The 9,084-nt window shown below is 44.2% G+C and overlaps 1 protein-coding gene across 1 annotated transcript in view; it reads left to right on the top strand.

The window, feature by feature from the left end:
• Window positions 1-2,619: 2,619 nt before the first annotated feature.
• LOC110011515 (cytochrome c biogenesis CcmF C-terminal-like mitochondrial protein) overlaps window positions 2,620-9,084 on the top strand; it is an 8,426-nt gene continuing 1,961 nt past the window's right edge. Inside the window, exon 1 of the mRNA XM_020691697.2 lies at window positions 2,620-9,084. This exon is cut by the window's right edge and continues 1,961 nt beyond it. The gene's annotated coding sequence lies outside the window, so the exon portion shown is untranslated.

Below are 9,084 nucleotides of genomic sequence, written 5' to 3'. Positions count from 1 at the left end.
TATCCGAAGCGGAACATTCCAGGTTTGTCAACTAAACTAAAGACGTCGTGACACACAATGGATCATAGGTTGCTCCGAAGAAGGTGAATTCCCAACATCAGATGGCCGAGAAAGAATCCCCATAGGGAGCGCCATGTCAGCTTTCGTTCCACTACTTAGTCAAATAAGAACTTCAAGTAGATCATGGAGTTTGACCGGATATCAATTCCAGCTTTGTCTTGGGTTGCTTCCTTCCTTATTCATATTTAAGGTGAACGAAGTTGAATCCTTTCTTTTCTTCTATTTCTATAAGTTCTTCTTCAAGTCGTGCCTCTTTCAACAGGTCCTTAGGGGCCATAGGAAATATTCTATTCTATCTTTATTAAAGTAAAAGAATGTCGACTCCTTGGCTGCTACTAATGCAAAAACTTTTTCATCCGGCAGAAATTCTTGACTTTTGGAACCGGGAACTGAAAGTTTTCCAGAAATTGATGCAGTTCCTATATGGGAGATTGGGAGAGGGCTCTTGGAGAGACCTGTGTATACCACGCTGTACGGAATCATACCTAGCTGGTTTTCAGGCTTGTCTGTGAGAAGCACCAGAACTTAACGGCAAAGGGGTTCCATAGAGGAGGAATTCACAGGCATGAAAGGCTTTCCTGCTGCCTTAGTGGAAAACAGAAGCGGTGATAGCAGTTAAGGGCATCTTACGAGCGCCTTTCTTTCTTTGCCAGGAGAGGTGGCCCAATCACTAATAGATCCGAGATCTCTTTCTCCACATTCTCTTCTCGATGGGCGTGGTCTAGGCATTGACTATCTTGGTCCAGGCGAAGGATAAGTTCGGGTTTCGAAGGATAGCACATCCGTTTCCGATCCTGGGGCCTTGGTTGCGGGTTCGATCAGCAGAGGATCAATTCACTGACTTGCTTGCTACTATCATCGTATTATAAGACAAACTTTGTTGCATTGGTAGCTATGCTTAGCGGTGACATACTTTTTCGTTTTTCAACTTAATCTCATCCCAAACAGTTGTGGCGGAACACGCCACTGAACGCCAAAGAAGTCTATGGCGTAAAACAAGACTTCAGTCCCACTCACCATAAAAGAGTGATAAAAAGTGGGCAGAGCAATGATCGTAAATTCAAAATGAAAGACTTTTTCGCGTGGTTATTTCGTAGGCCGACGAACAGGCAAATTGAGCCTGTCGATACAGCCCTCCTGAATTATTTCGAAGGGTTTGAAAGGCTCAAACCGGATCCAGTTTACTATCACACATGCTCTATAGCTATATGCCTCTCTTTAGGGAAAAAAGACTCCCCCCTCGGGAGCTCTATACCTATATGCACCAAAGGGGATCGAGGGTCCGGAGGAGAAAAACTAAACCAAAAATGACTAACTCGTTTCAAGAACATGGGTTGACTCTCTTTCTAAGAGCAGGGAAAGAACGAGCAAAGGAGCGAAAGGATAAGCTTCGAGCAAGACAACAAAAGGATTTCGGCTCTGGGTATGCTCGACCCCATTAGGGGAGAATCAACGGAGCTTGAAAGCTTATACTAAAGAAAGGTAATTCCCAGGATAGAAGTGTCTCGTCAGCAGAGATTGAAACTAATAGCAAAGAAGGCCAAGCCAGGTGCCTTTAGTAATCGAAAGAGTCTCGCAGCTAGCTCGTATGACTTTGAGAGGAATGAGTAAGAACGAGAGGGAGAGGTATGAAGTCACTCGACTGAAAGGAGAGGATGGGTGTAATTGAGAACACAAAGAAAATCTCGACAAATCAAGGTGAGTCAAAAAGAAAGAAAGAAACTGGCGTGAACCTAGCCGATTTATCTTCTCTTAAGATATTTCTAGTTTGATCGAACTATTTTTCCTTCAAACTAAACTATTACGAAATAGATATTTTTCACTCCAAAATGCAAGCGTTCTCTTATATACGATAGCACTCGCCACTGGATATCTTGAATAGGAGGATAGGAATTCTCGGTGCAGGCCAACTCGGAATAGAAAGAGCCTTTGACTTTAGTAGGCCGAGGTCAAATGTCGGGATTGAGATTGGATTTAGGAATGGAAAGACCGAATGGACAAAAAGAGGGCTTTTCTAAAAGGATTGGAACTAGGCCAATGCCAATCTCATCTATTGCAGCAAAGAAAGAGGAAAGAATCGGTTGATAGCCTTGACCCCCTTTTTCCCGCACTCCCACTACCAATGAGAGGACTGCGGCCTACTTGAGAATGGCTCCTTGACTTTGCTTTCAACCGGCTTGGTATTGGCAACTCCACTTGGAGAGCTAGAAGGCAAGGCAGGAACTAGATCCCAAACGTGCTACTCTTTTCTTACAGAGATTGTGCGCTAAAAAATAGGCTTAAGTACGGATCCACTTCGACTGATGGTGATGGGTCAAGAAAGGCTCTTCTTCAGTAAGCACTCAAGTGCACCGGAAAGTCACCTTTCGTGGTCCTGGAGTTCATCTCCGGAAAAACCCGATCCAGAGGGGTTCTTCTGTGCTCACTACTGCTACCCTCTTAGTGTTCATCGAATCTCCTCTCTCCCCACTGCCCTGGGAGGAAAGTTTCATTGCTCGTCTTCTTCCCTGAAATGCCTTCTTTCTCTCACTACAACACTTTCAGTGGATTTAGTGTGCAATGAAATCTACTCTAGAAACCTTCAATACCTTGATCTACCCCGCCTTGTGAGACTCCCTTTATTCGGTGAATTGTAGGCTGCAACTAGTGGGTTCTCTTCAAAGTATTAAAGTATTAAAGGCCCACTCATTAGCCTTACCAGTTGACGAGTAGTACAAGACTCAACTATAGAGAGAACCTAGCCAATTATCTTATAGAAGGTGCTTCCTTACCTCTACTCGACCGTAGGCAGCCTCTGCCGCCGTTACAATGGGAATGCATCCGCCCTAATGGAAATGAGAGGCCGATCGATGGAAACTTGTAGTCAGTCTTCTACGAAGCTGTAGCTAGTAAGGGTAAAGTAGCTTTTAATGAGGGTCCGAAGGAGAAGAGGCTAGTTCGTGGCTTGGTCTTCACTGACACACTATCGGACCTTTCGGGTTAAGTTAGTGTTCAATGAGCCCCACTAAGAAAGTTCCTTACTTAAAGGCTTCTAGAAAGTGGGGAGAGCGCTTCGCATTACATCAGTCTTGCCCCTGGGCTCCGGTGGTTACCTCAATGGTTGTTCATCACCCGTTAGGGATTCCTCAAGACAGGTGCCACATTCATGGAGGACGAAACATTAGGGGATTGGGGGATAAGCACGGAGGGATCTAGAAAATTGAGTATTCTAGTTGGAGCTCCTAACTACCGTGCAATCAATATATCGTCACCGTCACTCCAATGAATACAATAGCTACGAGCTGCCGTAAGCCTTGTTGCACGAGTACTGTATCACAAGCACACTACCGAGTACCACGAGTACACTAAAAATAAAGGAACTAAAAGCACTGCTGCCACTTCCTTTTCTACCGGCTTCTTTCAGTCCTAAAGTCAATCAAGAGGCTAAACTCGATCTATCTTTCCGGCTTAGCCGAACAAGCATAAGGATGAGCGCGCTAGCGCGAAAGCCGTTGCGCTAACGGCTAAGCGCATCCGTTTTCTTGCTGGGGTGACTGAAGGATATTCTGATGAAAGCTCTGAACCAAAGCTAATTCTTTTCTCTATTGTACCCTCATCGACATCCCCTTACGCTGATTCAATAGCAGCTGGGTCGTGAGAGCTGAAAGACGTTCAAGCTCAAAGCTACTGGTTCTGTCATACTCTATTCTCTTTCTTTCTACTCTCGAGTTACTGGCTTTCCTTTCGAGCAGACTAAGAATCAGGTAAGGTAGCAGCTACGACTTCTTCCTTCTGGGCTTACTTGCCAAGTCCAATAGCAACGGATTCTGTACCAGCAAACCATATTTAACCGTTTGTTCCCTCTCCGTTCTAGCTTTCTAAATAAGTCAGATCGGTGCGGAAAAACTCCTAAATCAGTAAATCCGGAAGTTCCTTCCTTCCCCAGAGTTCTTCCTTCTAAGAGGGTTGGCACAAAAGCAGCAGATATTGAAACTAATAGCAAAGAAGGCCATTTCCTCGAACTAGATTCTAATTCTATTAGATCTTCTACCGTAATTCGCTAATCTCGATGAAAGAGCAGGTAACTACATAAGGCAGCTTCCCCCGCTCTGTCTTCTCGGAGATTTTCGTTACTCGTGCACGGAATCAAAGAAGAGGAGGTTGCCTGATGGGACGTCGGCCTTTTCTAAGGACTTTGCCGAGTTGGGTTCTATGGAAATTTCCAGGTAAGATGCTGACTTTGCCGGGGTTGAACCCCTCTCTTCTAGTGGCTGCCCTTCCTCCAAGACTTGAATCAGTAAGAGCTTTTCTATACTATGCTGTCTTCTCAATTACATCGACCCTGGTCTTTCTTCTTTATTGCCTTGGCCTTTCACCGGATATGGGATCGATCCCTTCCACCATTCCTCCAACAGATGCGGATTCATTAGCTGCCGTTATTCTTTCAACATTTGCAGAGCTAACCCCTGAAGTGACTTCAGTCCCGTTAGAGCTAACTGCTGCTTATAGCAAGTGCCGAGCAGGAATCACTGCTTATTCGACCGTTAATGCCTACTCCCCCGGTAGGGCTATTCAAACCAATCCACCCGAAAGTAGCAATCGGCTTTCACTATGGCTTTCCCCTAGTAGCTAGCGTAAGACAGTAGCAGATAGAGCGTTAGCCGAAGCTGCTTGTCTTTCAAGGGATGCTTGAAGCAATCTTCAATTGCCTCGTCTTGAAAGCGCAAGTTCAGTGCCCCGTTAAGTAGGAGAACTGAAGTCACCCGTTAGGGCGTAGGGTCACTGAATTGGGTGAACGACTGGGATGGTTAGATAGTTTCTGGCTTTCAAGGCATTCTTAAGCCCGGGATGGGGGAAAGCCAAGCTGCGGTTAAAAAGAAAAAGAATCGTCCGCTCTCCTAGTAGCTAAAGAATCCGGAGCTCTCTACGCAGCTCTTTCCTCTCAGGTCTTTTCGTACTTGTGAACTTGAAGCCAGAAGCTTGGAAGCTTGATTGATTGATTTGCAAACTGCGGGGCTTCTAGATTTTCAAGTGGTAGCTTTTCTTCCAACAATGTTTTTGAAAGAGCTATGCCTAAGTTTATCTGGCTCTTCGACTATGAGTGAGAGTCCGAGCGGATTCCTAACCCCCTTCCGCAACTGGCTGGAGGAACTGATCTTTTCTTCGTCACAAGTGTGCTTGGAATCTAAGTTTTTTGAGCTCTAATGCCGTAAAGGGGATGGCTAATGTCCGGTACTGAGCCGATAGCTTGAGACCGACCCCAGCTCATAACTGCTAATCAGAAGAAAAGGACGCCCTCCTCACTCGGAGCCGTAGCCGTAGTCTGGTCGGACCCCCTGACCCCAACATAACTATATTCTATTCGATTTGGAAGAGCTCTTTTTCTCTTTGGCTCGCTCTTGTTCTATCGTTGAATTTCCTCGTTTAAAGATCTCGCGCAATCTAGGTTTGAGCTCTGATTTGATCTCGACGGCCGGTGGCAAAGGGAGCGAAGCGACAACCGCTCAATTCACATCGAGCCTAGTGTGGAAGAAAGAAAATGGAAGTTCTGGAATTTCCCCCAATGGCTTGCGGAAGAGCTGTTCGTTACTATAGATGCATCTGATCTGAGCAGCGGATCATGATGCCGGGGATTTGTTCACAGCGGAAGTTGCCCCTGGCTTCCTCAAATGGATCAGACAACTATGTTTAACACACCAAAATCGATCTTTTTCGCTGCTTTAGTAAAGCGTAAGCGCTGCAAGTCTTTTATTTGAGGAGAGATCCTTTTTTTTATACTCGTTAAGAGAGTGTGTCACTCAAATAGAATCTTTGCCTTCTCCGGATATAGCATATCAGTGAGTGAGAAGAAGAAAATCCTTTGGTCGGACGGACTAAGGACTGCTTTCGATGGCAATGCAATCCCTGAAAGAGAAGAAAAGAAGCTGATGCGATTCTATTTGCTTTCTTTTACTTTGAAGGGCTGGAAAGCCTAGAAGTCCTCTTCCTCTGGGGAGCGAAGTCACTTCCGGATTCACTTATTTTTGAGGGAAAGGCGCCAGTAACAAAGCAAGGTGCGGAGTCTTCTTCTCTTCTTTTGATTTTCATTTTAGAAGAATGAATTCCGAAGAAAGGCAGCTATTTCATCTGCTCCAAAGTCTGTAGGAATAGGGCGAATGGGATTTTCATTTTATAGGGTCGGAGCGGGAGAAGAGAAAGAGGTCTTTTTGCTTTCAATTCAAGCTTTCCCCTTGGCTTGGCGACTCAATAGTGGGGATTCGACTTGCCAACGGATCCGAGTTTTTTTCTATGCATAGAACTTCGACTAGCTTGAACGAGGAAGCTTGGCCTTAGGAAGAAAGAATAGGCTGGGATGCCAGATAGAAAGAAAGAGTTTTACATTTGATTGAGAGATGGGAATCATGGCCCGTGTAGCAATGCAAACCAGACTGACCACACTAGGGCAGAGGGATAGAAAATGGATTAGCATTCGTTAACATAGAGAGAGAATCATAGCTAGAAGTCTTTTCCCAGGAACGATCAGAATCGGCATTCTAAGGTAAGGCTCGATGTAATTGAGTTACATTTAGAATTAGACGGCCCGTCAGCGACTTCCTTTAGTGGAACTGGTGGCTATCTAGGTCAATTGAATCTTAGCCAGTTTCTTATTTGTTCGAAGCTAGTCCGACTCGACTGTCAAGCAAAGATCTAAGGCTTTTTTTCTCTGCCTCTGGACGCGAATGGATCTAACTTTTACTCAAGAGTGACCCGCTATCTTGCTTTCTCTTTGCCTCTCTCTGAGCAAGGTATGGTTCTCTATACCTTATTTAATCTATGTTATTTTCTGCTTCTCTCTAGACTTGCTTCCTCCCTATGGAAGTCAGGAAAATAGCCTTTCTTTTTTCTTCATGGACCGGGCTTTTTTATATGCGTTAGGCTAGCAGCAAACTCGCTATTGGTTCACTGCCTATTACAGAAAGTAAAGTATCAAGTTAATTATGCGAGACGAAAGGAAGTTTAAAAAGAACCACGAAGGTTAGACAAAGACAGCATAGAAAAGAACTCGAATCCTATATAGGATAGGGGAATTCTAATTATTTATAGGAACAAATAGAATGAGAAAATAGCTACATGTAATTAAAATGGAAAGTGAAAGTAAAGGAAAGAGAACTTAGTGATTTGCAAGGGACAGTCGAGTAGCATAATGTAAACTTTTTTTAGTTGTACTACTGTAAACCAAAAAGAATTGATATAGACCTTCGGGCGCAGAGATTAAGAGTGAATAGGAAAGAGGGAAAATGATGCGAATTCATACCTGAAAGCATAACTGATTCGAATTTTCGTAAGGAGAACTGTAAGGGGCGGCTTGGCGGGGGAGGTACGTAGGCAGCCCGAGAAGTCACTTCGTCGGGTGCGGACTCTTTATTTACATCCATGCTTTCTTTATTTTTTATCCTCGTTTTACCCGCCTTCGCTTTTATCGTCTCTTTTCCTTAAGTTTGTTTGGCTACTCAGTCCCTCTTGGCTTGGAGCCAGATTTTCATCTTAATCTGCAAGAAAATAGAATAGAATAAAGCTATGCTCAAAAGTGCAAGTCTGCACGAAAAAGAGAGAAACATTCTATACAGGAGGACACTGAATCATCAGCTCACATGGGAGAATCCTCATCCTCGTGGGGCGCAGTGAGAACTCTAAATATGCTTTCTCTATAAATCGCTGGGTTGGTAAGAACCATCTCGACAAAGTGGAGTTCGCCCTTGTCAAAATCCATGAAAAATCTTACTCTCATGCATTGAAAAAGGTAAGATCGATAATTAGAATCGTTCCCTGCTGGAGACCTTCTCTCCACCGGCAGTCAAACCGTAGCCCGGCGACGCTAAAAAGCTTTCTTTTTCTTTTTGCCGTTTGCCCGGTTGCATCTTACTCTGCTGGTCCACCTTCTAAAAAGGTCTCCGCACCTGAGACACATCCTTCTCCTCTTTCTTATTCTTTTTCCTATATTGTTATTGTGGTGGATCCTTAGGAGGACATAGCCTTAAGAAAGAGCAGCATTTCACATTTTGAAAGAATTCGCTAGTATGTTTGCAATCGAATCCGCAGTTCTCTTTTCTCATAGGGTAGAATAATAGGCGAAGGAATCTGCAGCTATTAAATCAGAAGCTATTGATGCTAGAATGGAAGAAGAAAATCCCCTAGGACGGAAGAATGACTCCGATGCTCTAGAGTCCGATCAATAGTAGAATATACGAAGATGGCATCGAAGAGAGAAGGAGCCGGGATAAAAGCTGCTGGATAACGGAGGAAAAAAAGTACTCTTTACCAGTATCATAGCCGGGATAAGTAAACTCTTAGTGGAAAGATCTTTTCTTCTATCTGCGTGGGGCGATGAAACTTTGTCTAGTTCATCCTCCTGGCCTTTCGAATGAAACACATGTTATTCAATTAAAGAAAATATCCGGACCTGGTCCTGGGTCCAAGAGCCGGATCGATTCAGAGTCATAGTCATCTCCTAGTTTTCTTTTCCTTTTAAGTTTCAGTCGGGTGGTTCAAACTAAATGAAAGAAAGGTCGAACAACTTCTTCTATTGAATGGGCATCTGGTTCCTGGGCTAAAGCCCTAACAGCCTATTGATCGGGAAAGGAAGTTCCAATGAAAGCCTTTCAAAGGTTATACATTAGCGATTGATCGAAGATCGACCCGTAGTTCCTTTAACTTTAAATAGTCAATAATAAAAAGAGAAGCCCTCGATCGAGTAACTGGGGAGCAGGGGAAGGCCTTCATGTAGGTTCTCTTTACTACATAAGGCCCTTCAGACTAAGGTGCCCCTGACATCTTCCTGGGTTGGCAGTACTTTCTTCAATACGAGGTCTCCTGGCTGAAATTCCCGGGGGCGAGCCCTTTTTTTATTATTTATTTATTTATAGGCTTGAGCCATCCTTCTCTGGTAAAGTTGGCCATGACATATCGCATCGCAGCTAATCTCTTTTCCTCACAACTGCTCATATCGTGATTTTGCCCATTGGCTTCTTCTAACTCCGTCTCCATGAGGACTCTTAGAAAAGGTAT

This window comes from Sesamum indicum, unplaced genomic scaffold (assembly GCF_026168435.1).
Source record: "Sesamum indicum cultivar Baizhima isolate 11 unplaced genomic scaffold, ASM2616843v1 HiC_scaffold_119, whole genome shotgun sequence".
In the NCBI taxonomy this organism is placed as follows: domain Eukaryota; kingdom Viridiplantae; phylum Streptophyta; class Magnoliopsida; order Lamiales; family Pedaliaceae; genus Sesamum; species Sesamum indicum.
This window is presented reverse-complemented; position numbering and strand designations above follow the sequence as displayed.